A 14511-nucleotide genomic window follows, 5' to 3' on the forward strand; every position below is an offset into this window, starting at 1 on the left:
TTCGTCCTCAGGAGCGATCTGCAAGTAGCCAGTTATGAGGTCTAGGATGGTCATAAATTGTACATTATGAAATCTTTGCAATATCTCTTCCATGCTTTCTGATCTATCAGATTTAACGTTGAACGACTTTGTGCAATGTACTTGCATCAATCATGATTGTGACACTATCATCTCTTATTGTTATAGGGACTGTTACTCCTCTCTGTAACATTCCATTCCAGAATTCGATCTACAGGGTGTTTCCAAGAGGCTTTTACAGCTGTAAGTAAATGGTTTTTGTAGGTTCTGGACCACTAGACCAATCTTACAAAAAATAAAAAATTACTCGCTAACACTCGCAATTTTTAATTTTCCATAAGATTGATCTAATGATCCAGACTCTAATATCCCTTTTACCTAATAATAATATAATATAATAAAATAATATAATAATAGCTATAATAAAAATCATTTATTTTATATACATTTCCCATAGGTGAATGTAATGTTATTAAATAAATTAGAGAATAACGATTATTTAAAAAAAAACAATTTTTAAAAAAGACATTTTTACATCATTTCTTAAGCCCCAAAAATTGTCCTATTTTCGACTTTTGTGAAAAACGTGTTTTTAAAAATTATATTAAAGAATAATTATATAAAATTACTTACTTCCTGCTTTTGCAGCCATAAGATTATATAGATGAAGTAAATATGATTTCAGGGTCTACATTTTTAGACCTTGGTTTTTTTAAAAATGTAAATCAGATGGGTATGAAAATTACTTTACTTGCAGCTACTTTTTGAATGTAAGTAAACTGATTAAAACAAAAGTAAATTACTTTAAAACTTTTACATTGTGAACATAAGTAAATGTATTAGTTAAAGAAGTAAATTTTTTTGCCTTGTGAACACACTATCATGAAATTCATTATTTCTGTTATTAAGTCCCTCATTCTTTTATATTTCAGTTTCATTTGTCCTTTTTTAATTACTTAAAGTTCCCAAGGATCAATAAATTTGTAATATCTATTTGGTAAAATAACTTTAAAATCATTATTAAGTTCCATACAATTTTTTTCTCCATATCTAGTATTTAAATATTCAGTCAGTAACATTATATATAACAGTAATCTCTAGTTCAGTTATTTTTTAATCTCTTTCGAGACACTAACATCATTAAGCTTCTTGATTATAGTGTCCATTTATATAGAATAAATTTTATCAGATTTACATATAATAATTTATTAGATTTGCAGTAATGACCATATGGTAATGTATCTATTCTGTTTTCTAAAACATATCTTTTATTATCATGAGGACTTATTGCTTTTTTGTTTACTTGAATTGTATATATTTCATGGTTTTCACTTTTAATTAAATTACATTTTCTGTATTGTTCTATATTGTTAAACAGACAATCTTTATAATCTTCTAAACTTATTTTGTTTTTAACAGCACATTTTTAATTCTTTTCTATTTTGTCACCAACTTTATAAGCATACATTTTTGCTGTTAAACCACAAAACCCTTCCATTATTATTCCATTACATTCATCTTTCATTTTACCAAAAACTTTCTTGTTTACTTGTGGAATATTATATACATTATCTGTTGGATAATCACTTGTATCAAAATAATCAATCATTCATTTCATATCTTCATAGAAATCTTCAGTTTTAATATTGTAAATATAACTATAACTATCTGTATCTTGATAACATAATTCAATATTTTCTCCATATTCAGGATTCATAACTCTGTAGTGAAAATCATATATTAATTCTTTAGATAAATCAAGTATACTTAATCCAACATAAATAGGTTTATTAAATATTATTTTAGTTTTATTCATATGAGTAGCAGCTAGATTTTCATTAAATATAGTTCAATGCTTAAAGTTTGGTTTAGTTACAAGTTTATCACATATTTTACTATTTGAAACTAATTTTATATCTTGTCTATTTCTTATATTTTCCATTGTTTTACCAAACACACAATTATTCATTAATTTATAGAAATCTTTTTCAGAATGATTTGTAGCTTTAGTTCTTAATTGTTTGTTTAGATGTATATATTTATTTAACCAATTAGATTGTTTAAATTTTAAACCTTTATGTATCTTTGTAAGTTTCATTCCTAAGGATAAATATTGTTTAAGTTTTCTATAATGTACTACACAATTACACTTTTTATCTAAAGTAGTTATTAATTTACTTTTATTTGTACCTGGAACAAATTTTGAATCAGGAGCTAGTGGTAAATCTTTATGTAAATCCTGTAATTCTTTTGGATATTCTAGATCTACTTCATATATGTAAGAAAATCACATCACTATGCTTTCAACAACTTTCAGCAACTTTTATGTCTTTTAATTAACAATTTTACAACTCTTGGGAAATAAAGTAAAACCAACTAACGAAAGATTTGGCTTATGGTTACTTACAGAAAATTTAAATAATAATAATCTTGTTACAAATATTGGAGATATAATATACACAAATGGAGAACAAAAATTAGAAGGGTTTAAACCAATTACAAAACGTTTTTGCGATAGTATACTGGTAATTAAAATAACAGATTTTATAGATTGCGAAGGAGAAATGAAAAATGGAAAATTTCTAGTAAAAGAGGAAGCATGTGGTGGTTTTGATAGTACATTAAGATCTACATTTTCTAAATTTAATTTGGCAATACATGGAGTTAAAGCAAAAATTCCATATTTATTAGATTCCAATTGTCAAACAATTAAAGGTTTAAATTTTTATGTATTTTTTTGGTAACAATGTTTTATTTTTTGTTTTGATTGTTTGTTCTAATTATTTTTAAATTGTTTGTTCTAGTTATTTATCTATTTTATTGGCTATTATGCAAATGTTAAACGATAACATTAACACAAGAAATATAAAAAACATGTTAAAATTAACAAAAACAAATATAAAAAACGTATGTTAATGTTAACATAAATAAATAAAAATTTAAAGCCTTATTTGTCCACCATTTTGTTCTTTTACAACTTCTTTATAATATTTATCAGTAACTTCATCACTTTCTTCATTAGAATCTAAATCGTTTTCTTCCGAATAACATTTCTTAATTGCTTTTGAAATCTTATGTATATATTTGTTTCTACTGCGTTTATTTATTTGTTTCTACTTCGTATATTTAAATCTTTTAATTCTACAAAAGCATCTTTTTGTTGTTGTAAACTGTAATTTTTGTACAACAATTTTTAAGTAAAACTAAACATTCTATTGGGTACTCTTCATCTAATGAACTATTTAATATTACTCTTGTATCTTGGTAATGCATTTTATTCTTAATAAATAGATCTATAATTTTAGCATTTCTGTCTTCTTCCATTTACTACGATAGATTTTTATAAGTTCTAAGTAAATTTATTTATATTAAATGGATAAATTAATTATTCCTAAAGGTGTTGCACCTTGGGAAACAGATGTATTCGTTTACATAACTAAGAAAACTATAGAACATGAGTGGTATCTGTTATTATTTGGGATATAATGTTTACCATATTTATTCTGCAAAAGATGGAAATTTAATTTATCCTTGTTACACTTTTGGACGAAGAATACCACTTGTCTAGTGAAGACATCGACCTTGTTTAATAAGTTCTCGTTCAGCTGTTTGTTAAGCGTTTCCAATTTATTTGCGAGACTATTGTAGTCGGGTTTAGTTCCCATTGAAGCACTGGAACATGCCATTTACGGATCAGAATGGGAAGCGGGCACGATTGCGTCTTGAATACGGTCGACAAGATCGGCTATGGCGTCAAGCGGCATATCACTCGGTGAGTTTAATATGGCTTTCACTGGAACCGGCTATCTACTGCTCCATAATGTACGAAGTAGCGTATCTGGGACCATGCCTGCATCGACTTTGCTCCTCAGGTGACGGAGGTATTGGGACGGTTTTTTGTCTTCAATGTCTTCCTGTGTTAGAACCTGCTGTACCCTCTCCCCTTGCGAGGCAGATACTCGTCGAATTAACTCGGTCTTGAGTTTCGTGTAGGCCTCTGTGTTGGGTGGCGAAGTTATAATATCGTGTATTTCGACAACGTATCGACGATCTAATTGACTCACTACCAATGCAAACTTGGTGAAATCCGATGTCACACCTGCACAAGATAACTCGCCTCGACTTGTGCGAACCATAACAAGGTGTTGTGAGGCCAGAATGGTGGTAGTTGTACTACTAGTCGTGCAATTGCAGGACTTTCTGGTGTAGCTTAGAAAACAGTCACGGTGGGACCACTAGATGTCGTGTTCTCACTGTGCGTTAAGCTTGCGAATAATTATCGCGTTCTTGTTGTGGAAGAAGTACATCCTCTTTGTTTATCATGTTTTTACTGAAGATCACTCAGGACAGAAGACACAACATAGGCAGTGATTACACAATAATAACCAATGGAACATTACAGAAAACTGGGGTAGAACTCCCCAGAAAAGTTCTGTGAAATAAACAACAGAACAATTATGATGTACCACATCGTTTAAAAGTCATGGAACGCTTGTGCGCCGCGGCAAGGAGTAAGTACACAGTCTAACATAACAGTCGCGAAACTCACTGCTGTAAAAGTTGTTACAGTTTGACACACAGAGCGACACTAGCGCTCCAAGCGGCGAGTAAGGTGAACGTCAGACGCGTCGTAAGCATAATGTTTGTTTTGCATCCATTTCCTACGTAATTTACGAAATATTTCAGTCATTTTCTTGCCTCCAACGATTTCTGTAGTATCAGCAGGCATATGTGTTTCTAAAAATGATTCTAAAATGAGCGCAAGTATGGAAAAAAACCATGAATCGAGTGACAAGCTACAACACATTCGTGAAGAAATACTTGTGACGTTAGATAGAACTGCAGCTTACCACGTTGATATCAAAAGAATATAAACACACAAATCCACATGTCAGAAGCACAGACATATACCTCTACTTGCAAAAGCGATCGACAGGTCATTCATCGTTCTGTAGACCTACTGTGTTTGTCATTGTCATCGCCTATTGCCCCAAGTACGACCTCTGTCTTTATATTATTCTAAGAGGGGCAAGGAACTGACAAATAGTGGGAGAAATATGTTGAAAACCTTATAATGAGCTGATTACATTACATTTCACGCAAAATAAAATATTTGAATAATTTTCAAACAATCCATCAGTGAACATGGTGCTAACAAAATGTCATCACTCGAAGGAAGCAAGGAAAATTGGCTAACAGAAGTGAATGAAATACATACCAACATTACGCTTTTGTAAGACACGAATAACTGCACTTAATCTAACCATCGTCAAAGCAGGTCTGTGTTGTCGATTCACATGAATCTGGCACTGACACATGGAGAGTTGAACTGGCTGCTTCTGTGTCATAGGACTGTTTTACAGCTTTAGATGGATTGTCGACTCTTCGTGGCAGTTTCCTCTTCATCGTCAGTTGAGGTGGTTTATTTGGGATGTCAAACAGTATGGGTACTGCATTCCACACGAGTTTATTATTGTCTGCGTTCATGAACTGGTTTTGTTCGAAATGTAGCAACAAAACCTAATATTATTATACAGGTAAACTGGGTCTCTTTTCATAAGGCCTTATCCTCTGCTATTAACTAGCCATTTTCTGCTCCTAAAACGAAACATTAATCATTAATACACATGTAGTTTGCAAGTGAATCCAGACGATACAGTTTAGTAACTTGATAGTATATACCTCTCAGGATCCTTAGGAATCCTAAAAAAAAGACAGCTGTGGTGTCTTCTTCCTGTTGTTGCTGCAATTTATTGCGCTACAAACACTCCCGCTTATGAAAACCATTGTAGAAATCAAAATAAACAACCACTATTCTCTTCGACGATCGCGCCGAACTCACAGTTTAAGCTTCTGGCCGCTTGGGGCGCTGCTGGCGTGGTAGGCAACAAAATCTAGGCGAAGTGTCGCGACTGTTACATTAGACTGTGGTAAGTACATGTCAGTGCTCCTCGTGGCCGACATGCGAACCTCGTTGACACTTGCGTTCCGTCAGCTGATCGCGGCTGCCAGCCGCCAGACCTCCTTAGTCGCCACACAAGTACAGAAATTTTGTGGCTTACCCTTGCCATGCGTGAGCAACTTTATTCACATCAAAAGGGTTTAATTAGCTGCGAATCTGCACAATGCAAAATCCGTGCCAAGAACAATACAAAATTGATACTGTCCTGTCACTTACATCCCATGTGTAGCCTATCCCTTCCTAATTGGCCTACTGGACTGTGATGTAATTGACCGTGATGAAATTTCACGGTGTGTAAGATTATTGTTACCGAAGGTTACCCAACGCTGTTACCTAGCAATTTACAATATTTACATTATATGGTGGTGGTGGTGTGTTGGGGCTTATGGGCGCTCAACATCGAGGTCATCAGCGCCCTTACACACATTAAAAGGAACGAATGTGGACAAGACCTAAGAAAACTAAAGCACACACTCAAAGAAAGCAGGAAAAGAAGGAAAATGCTACATAAGAAAGTAAAACCTAAGGAAAGGGGAAACATAGCAACAAGAATGTCACAGGAAATTGTTATTGGCTGGCCACTTACATAAAATATGGGCGAGCTTGTCACACAGTGAGCAAATTAAAATCCCCTCCCTAAAATCTTTGTAAAAACATTTGACAGGGCACAGAACTTTAAAACTTTAGCCACATTCGTCCGAGTGTTGCCTAAAAGAGATGGCAGGTCCGCTGGCAAGTCAGCCGCGACCCGCTGGTCAGAAAATAAAACGCAATCCAATAAAACGTGGCGCACAGTGAGCTGGACGCCGCAAGCACCACACATTGGAGGGTCCTCTCGCCGGAGTAGGAAGCCGTGCGTCATAGGGCTGTGGCCTATCCGAAGCCGAGTGAGGAGAACCTCGTCCCGTCGATGGGGCTGAAAGGAAGTACACCACACACGCGTTGTGGGCTTGACTATACGGAGCTTATTGTCAGTCACTTCCAGCCACTCATCCACCCACCGACGCATGACCCGTGAGCTCAACAGCGAGGTGAGTGCGTGCAAGGGGATAGCGCACTGAGATACTTGTGGGGCAAGACACGCCTCCTTGGCTGCGAGATCTGCCCTTTCATTCCCAGCAATACCAACATGCCCCGGAACCCAGCAGAAAGCTACAACCTTCCCCAGTCGCTGTAGTCGGAGGAGGGCATCCTGGATGGTCTGGACAATTTTGTCTGCCTGATACAAACGTTGCAATGAGTGAAGGGCACTGAGTGAATCGGAACAGACAAGAAATTTAGGAGAGGAAGAATGTCTCATGTGCTCCAGTGCCCGCAAGATCGCAAACAATTCTGCATCAAAGACAGTAAAAGTCTGAGGCAGTCGGACCTTGAGGACACGATATGGAAAAACAACTGAGCAACCAACAGAATCCCCTTGTTTCGACCCATCCGTAAAAACAGCTACATAGTCGTGGTGTTCAGATAAAATGGCAGAAAATGCTGCATTAAAAACGGTGGCAGGAGTGCAATCTCTCTTGTACTGCAATAAATCTAAAATCACTCCTGGCCTCTTCAGTAACCAGGGTGGCAGGCGGTTAAAACCTTGGATTTGGGGTTGTACAGACTCCACACCGAGGGACTCTAGTACACGTTGCACACGGATCCCAAACGGCAACGTAGCCCGGGGACGGCGGGACAAAAGGCGGTCCAGAGGTGGATGGGCAACAAGATGGTGAGCAGGCGATCTGGGAGCTGCAAGAAACTTACAAGCCTGGCGCACCAGCAGGAGCTGCCGCCGGATGGTAAGTGGCGGTTCGCCAGACTCAGCACAGAGGCTGGGTACGGGACTGGTCCGATAAGCACCTGTGGCCAGTCGGATCCCAGCATGGTGAACAGCGTCAAGGATCCGCAAATAAGATGGCCTCGCTGACCCATATACTGTGCACCCATAGTCCAGCCGTGAACGCACAATAGCTCGATAAAACTGAAGGAGACGCGCCCTGTCCGCGCCCCAAGATCTGTGGCTGAGGCACTTGAGGATTTTCAGTGCCTTCAGCGTTCTGGCTTTCAAGTCACGTAGGTGTGGCAGCCATGACAACCTGGAGTCAAAAATTAGGCCCAGAAACCGCACTGTGTCTCTAAAATGTAGGACAGTATCCCCCATATGCAAGGCAGGCACAGTAAAAAGATGACGAGAACGATTAAAATGAACACAAACACACTTATCGGCAGAAAACCGAAAACCCGTCTTTGCAGCCCACTCCTCTAACCGCCGCACTGTTAGCTGCAACTGACGGCTCACGGTTGCAACACTGGAGGAGGAACAGAAAACAGCAAAGTCGTCCACAAATAAGGAGCACTGTACTGGACTCCTCACTGTAGACGTTATACTGTTGATGGCTATGGCAAAGAGGGTAACGCTTAAAACACTGCCCTGGGGGACACCGTTCTCTTGCTCAAAGCGATCAGACAGTGTGTTACCAACGCGGGTCCGAAAAAACCGCTGAGACAGGAAAGGCCGAATGAAAATGGGGAGGCGGCCACGGAAGCCCCATTGATGCATTTGTGCAAGAATACAGTGTCTCCAAGTAGTATCATATGCCTTACTGATATCAAAGAAGATACCGATACAGTGATGCTGACGGAGAAAAGCCTGCTGAATAGCCGCCTCTATGAGGGTCAGGTTGTCGACCGTGGACCGAAATTTTCGGAATCCACACTGAAAGCGGCTAAGGAGCTGTCTGGTCTCTAACAGCCAGACCAGACGCCGGTTAACCATCCGTTCCAGGGTCTTTCCGACACAGCTTGTCAAGGCGATACTACGATAACTACCGGGACATGTGCGGTCCTTTCCTGGTTTGAGGAGAGGAATGAGAATTGCCTCCCTCCACGAGGTGGGAACACTCCTTTCTGCCATATGAGATTAAAACATTCGAGGAGGATTTCCTTTGACGCCGCTGGCAGATGTCGAAGCATGGAGTACCGGATGCGGTCGTAACCTGGTGCAGTGTCAGAAGTCTCAGTAAGTGCCGATTCAAGTTCCCACATGGAGAAAGGGGAGTTGTAGGCCTCAGAACTGTTCGACCGAAAGTCCAAGGTCGCTCTTTCGACAGTCGCACGGTAGCGACGAAACGCTGGATCCTGATTTGCAGTGGCAGTACTTTGTGCAAAATGCTCTGCCAGCGTCTGAGCAATGGCTCTGGCTGTCGTTTGGAGGCATCCCTGGTTCAGGACAGCAGCTATTGGTAAACGGCTATGTTTACCGGAAATCCTCCGGATGGCTTCCCATTTGTGGAACAAGTGGAACGGTTGATGGAGTCCAGGAACTCCTGCCATGACCTTTTCTTGCTCTCTTTAATGACACGGCGTGCCCTGGCTCTCGCGATTCGAAAGGCGGTAAGATTGACCGCTGTTGGGCGGCATTTAAATCGGCGAAGAGCCGCACGCCTGTCCCGGATGGCTGAACGGCACTCTTCTGTCCACCAAGGCACAAGGCGCCGCTTAGGAGTGCCAGAAGACTGTGGTATGGACAGGTCAGCAGCATGATGGACCACAAGCGTGATGTGATCCACCCATTCCTGTACGTTATTGTGGCGGTCAAAGACAGCCAACCGAGTGAACAGTGGCCAGTTAGCCCTGCCAATCATCCATCATGGTGGCCACGGCTCCAGCAATACACCATCCAGGAGATGAATGCGGATAGGGAAGTGATCGCTGGAATGAAGGTCGTCAATGACCTCCCAGTTAACAGAGTCGGTGAGGGTTGGAGAGCAGAAAGATAGTTCAGTGGGTGAGAATGACCCTGTAGCAGTAGAGAAATGAGTCGGAGTACCTGTGTTGAGGATGCACAACACTTGAGATGTTAGGAGGCTCTCCAAAATTCGACCTCGAGCGCAAAGAGAAGTGGAGCCCCACAGGACATGATGGGCATTGAAGTCTCCCAGGAGAAGAAATGGGCGGGGGAGTTGGTCGATAAGATCTGTGAGAGTGTCTGAGGTCATTGTATCTAGAGGGGGTAAATAAAGGGAGCAAATGGTAAGCCTCCGAGGTGAATAAATTTCAACTGCAACTGATTGCAGGTCAGTATCCAGGGGGAGAGCAGAGGAGTGGTGGTCATTATTGACAAACACAGCGACTCCGCCTTTGGCCCTTTCTCCAGTCAGGTCATCTTTGCGATATGACCTATAGCCCCTCAGTACAGGAGCATCAGATGGTTTTAAATGCGTTTCCTGTAAACACAAACACAGGGGGCTTTGCCGTGCTAGGAGGTTCAGTTCCTCCACATGTGCCCGGAATCCATTCATGTTCCACTGTATAATGGGAGCCATCTATCACTTTCTGTTGGGGAGGAGAGCCCACAACAGGTGGAGGCTCAGTTTTGGGGCGAGATGATTGCCCCAGTCTGACATCAACCTCCATCGCCTGAGAAGAGGAGTCGAGAGAGACGTCAGAGAGAATGACATCCACATCAGGAGACTGTATAACTGCAGTCTCCTTTAGTGGGCGAGTCTTCACCTTTGTCTTTGGCTTCGATGTTCTGGCCTGAGGTGGCATTGGAGCCAAAACCTCAGAAGCAGTAGGGGGTGTAGCAGTGCTGGGCGGTGCACAAGACTGGACCCGGGAAGGGGCAGGAATTTCCATGATGTCAGCTACCACAGCCTGGTCAGAAGGCCGGGGGGGAGCAGCAGGCTTCACAGGAACGGCAGCAGCACACGTACATTGACAAGCGCAGGTGCTAGTGCTGACAGTAGCAACCTCCGTTTGTGTAGCGGCATCGGTTTTCAAGACTGGTTGTTGGAGAACGGAAGAAAAGGAAGCAGCGAACGTGGGCGGCTGCATGGACTTGTAGATTTTCTTCGCCTCACCATACGGGATGCGTTTTGTAGTTTTTAGTTAATGGATCTTCCGTTCCTCAACGAAAACTCTGCATTCCCTACTCCACACAGGGTGATCCCCAGAGCAGTTGACACACTTGGGAGGAGAGGAGCAACCAACTCTCTCATGGGCAGCTTTACCACAATTCCCGCAAGTGGCTTCCCCTCTACAGCCGAGAGTAGTGTGTCCAAAGTGTTGGCATTTAAAACACCGCATGGGGTTGGGGTAATAAGGCCGTACACTGAGACGCAGGAAACCTGCCTTCACATGCTCTGGCAATTTGGTGCTGTTAAATGTAAGGATAAATGAGTCAGTCTTTATGAGAGCACCATCCACCCGTTTCATAATGTGTTGCACGTCGACAATTCCTTCCCGGGACCATTCAGCCTTCAGTTCGTCTTGGGGAATGTCAACGAGATCTCTGCAAGTCACAACACCCTTGCTGTAGTTCAAGGTGTTGTGAAATTCAGTCTCCATCGCAAACTCCCCAAGAAATTGTGCCTTCTGAAGGTTCTGGACTTGCTGGATGCTAGATGTTTCAACCAACAAGGTGCCATTTCGCAAGCGCTTTACAGATTTTAATGTGCCAGCAATACTTTCTAAGCCCTTCTGTATATAAAATGGCGAAACTTTTTCAAAACTCCCATCTTTTCTTTTAATTATGAAAAACACATTCTGCGAAGCAGGATGCGTTCTGTTACTACTACCTGAATCAGGAGGACTGGCTACACGAGCCCTCTTGTTGGATTGGGTGTTAGAACCCACCAGCGGTCCACCCTTTCCGCTGGCAGGAGAAGAATAAAAGTTCGAGGGTTCCATCTCGGTCCCACGAGCAGCTAGGGAACTAGAAGTCCACCTAGACAGAGCCCCGCGCGCCTAGGTAAGCCTTATACAACTGGGGTGCGGCATCTTATAGGCGCGCAGCACACTGTAAGATTGAGGGGTTTTTATAGAGGTTTACCTTCCGCGCAATCCAGGCGGTCAAGCCAAGATTACCATTCCCCGCAGCACACAACGTTCCACCGCCGCGCCATGCGGTGGTCGCTGAAGCATGTCCGGGGGTTACGGTGACAGGAGACTGGCGGCGCTGACCAGTCCCCAGCTCAGGACCCCGGGGTCGCCAAGCCCGTACCCAGCAAATGAATGCTGAGCCCCTGGGGGGATTTACATTATAATAGCAATCAATTATATACATCCACAAATAAATACACTACTACATCCATTACATATTATAGAGTTCCTGTAACAAAGAATTAAAAATTCAGCACAAGTTATCAACGGATATCAAACGGCGAAAAATTGTGAATGTTGTAGGAGGTATTTTATCTGCATTTTCGGTGTTACAAAGTCAGGTCACATATCATACCTTTGACTATGAAGCACAAGTTCATCATGAATTCGTGCCACAAAGACAAACTGTTGATAGATGTTACTATGGGGACATGTTGCGACGACTGCGAGAAGATGCGAGAAGGAAACGGACTGAAATGTGGCAAGACAATTCACGGCTCTTGCATCACTATAATGCACCTGAACAGTCATCTCTGTTGGTGCGTGACTGTTGCACAAAAAGCATCACTGTGCTGCCTCATCCTCCGTACTCTCCAGATCTGGCCCCTGCGGAGTTTTTTACTTCCTAAATAGAAAATCCCGTTGAAAGGACGAAGATTCAATGACAGAAGAGAAAAAAAAATTGCAGATGTCGTCTCGCGAGATCCAGCAATACACTACCAAGACCGTATCCAGAAGTGGAAATTGCGTTGGGAGGGGTGTATCAGTTGTGGCGGAGACCATTTCGAAAGAGACAATGCAAAGAAGTATCCCCAAGGCGGCGGGGAGGGGGCGGCGGAAGCTACAATATGATAAATTGGGTGACATTGGGGGCCAGGCAATGTCTCCTCACAAAGAGAAAAGACGTCTAGGAAACAACTCTCCCAAAATTTCTAGAGGCGCATTTGAAGATCTCTGTGCACCGATTCTTCTTACATTCATTTCAGACGATCCCAGGGCAGCTGCATGTCCAGGTGCTGAACGCTTTGGAGATTGCTGGACGGACACTCTCACACTTGGCATATTTTGCGGCGTTGTATCCTATTTCAGTCTCATCTCCACTCTCCTGAAGTGGGCATATAAGTAACATTAATAATTTACACCAATTTAAACTGCTGCTTTGACTTAGTCATTTCTGGTTATCTGGATTCGAATACACCGAAGATTTTTTTGTGCAGCAAGTTAGTAATTTGCACTAATTTAAACTACTCCTTTGCCAGTGTTTACATTGCGTCTCACCAATATATAAAATGAAGGAAACATGTTGGATTAAAAACTAATGTACCCTCACAATTGAAACACAGTACAAACTACAGGCACATGGTAGGTATAAAATTGCTATTGTAATTTTTGAGTAATTAATGATTGAAGTTCCGATATCTCAAGTCTTCGAGAGACAGCTATTTTTATGATTTTTCAGTCAGGATCAAACCTGGTCATGTTCTAATTGGTGTTAGTTAATACACTCCTGGAAATTGAAATAAGAACACCATGAATTCATTGTCCCAGGAAGGGGAAACTTTATTGACACATTCCTGGGGTCAGATACATCACATGATCACACTGACAGAACCACAGGCACATAGACACAGGCAACAGAGCATGCACAATGTCGGCACTAGTACAGTGTATATCCACCTTTCGCAGCAATGCAGGCTGCTATTCTCCCATGGAGACGATCGTAGAGATGCTGGATGTAGTCCTGTGGAACGGCTTGCCATGCCATTTCCACCTGGCGCCTCAGTTGGACCAGCGTTCGTGATGGACGTGCAGACCGCGTGAGACGACGCTTCATCCAGTCCCAAACATGCTCAATGGGGGACAGATCCGGAGATCTTGCTGGCCAGGGTAGTTGACTTACACCTTCTAGAGCACGTTGGGTGGCACGGGGTACATGCGGACGTGCATTGTCCTGTTGGAACAGCAAGTTCCCTTGCCGGTCTAGGAATGGTAGAACGATGGGTTCGATGACGGTTTGGATGTACCGTGCACTATTCAGTGTCCCCTCGACGATCACCAGTGGTGTACGGCCAGTGTAGGAGATCGCTCCCCACACCATGATGCCAGGTGTTGGCCCTGTGTGCCTCGGTCGTATGCAGTCCTGATTGTGGCGCTCACCTGCACGGCGCCAAACACGCATACGACCATCATTGGCACCAAGGCAGAAGCGACTCTCATCGCTGAAGACGACACGTCTCCATTCGTCCCTCCATTCACGCCTGTCGCGACACCACTGGAGGCGGGCTGCACGATGTTGGGGCGTGAGCGGAAGACGGCCTAACGGTGTGTGGGACCGTAGCCCAGCTTCATGGAGACGGTTGCGAATGGTCCTCGCCGATACCCCAGGAGCAACAGTGTCGCTAATTTGCTGGGAAGTGGCGGTGCGGTCCCCTACGGCACTGCGTAGGATTCTACGGTCTTGGCGTGCATCCGTGCGTCGCTGCGGTCCGATCCCAGGTCGACGGGCACGTGCACCTTCCGCCGACCACTGGCGACAACATCGATGTACTGTGGAGACCTCACGCCCCACGTGTTGAGCAATTCGGCGGTACGTCCACCCGGCCTCCCGCATGCCCACTATACGCCCTCGCTCGAAGTCCGTCAACTGCACATACGGTTCACGT

This window comes from Schistocerca serialis, chromosome 10 (assembly GCF_023864345.2).
Source record: "Schistocerca serialis cubense isolate TAMUIC-IGC-003099 chromosome 10, iqSchSeri2.2, whole genome shotgun sequence".
NCBI classification, from domain to species: Eukaryota; Metazoa; Arthropoda; class Insecta; order Orthoptera; family Acrididae; genus Schistocerca; species Schistocerca serialis.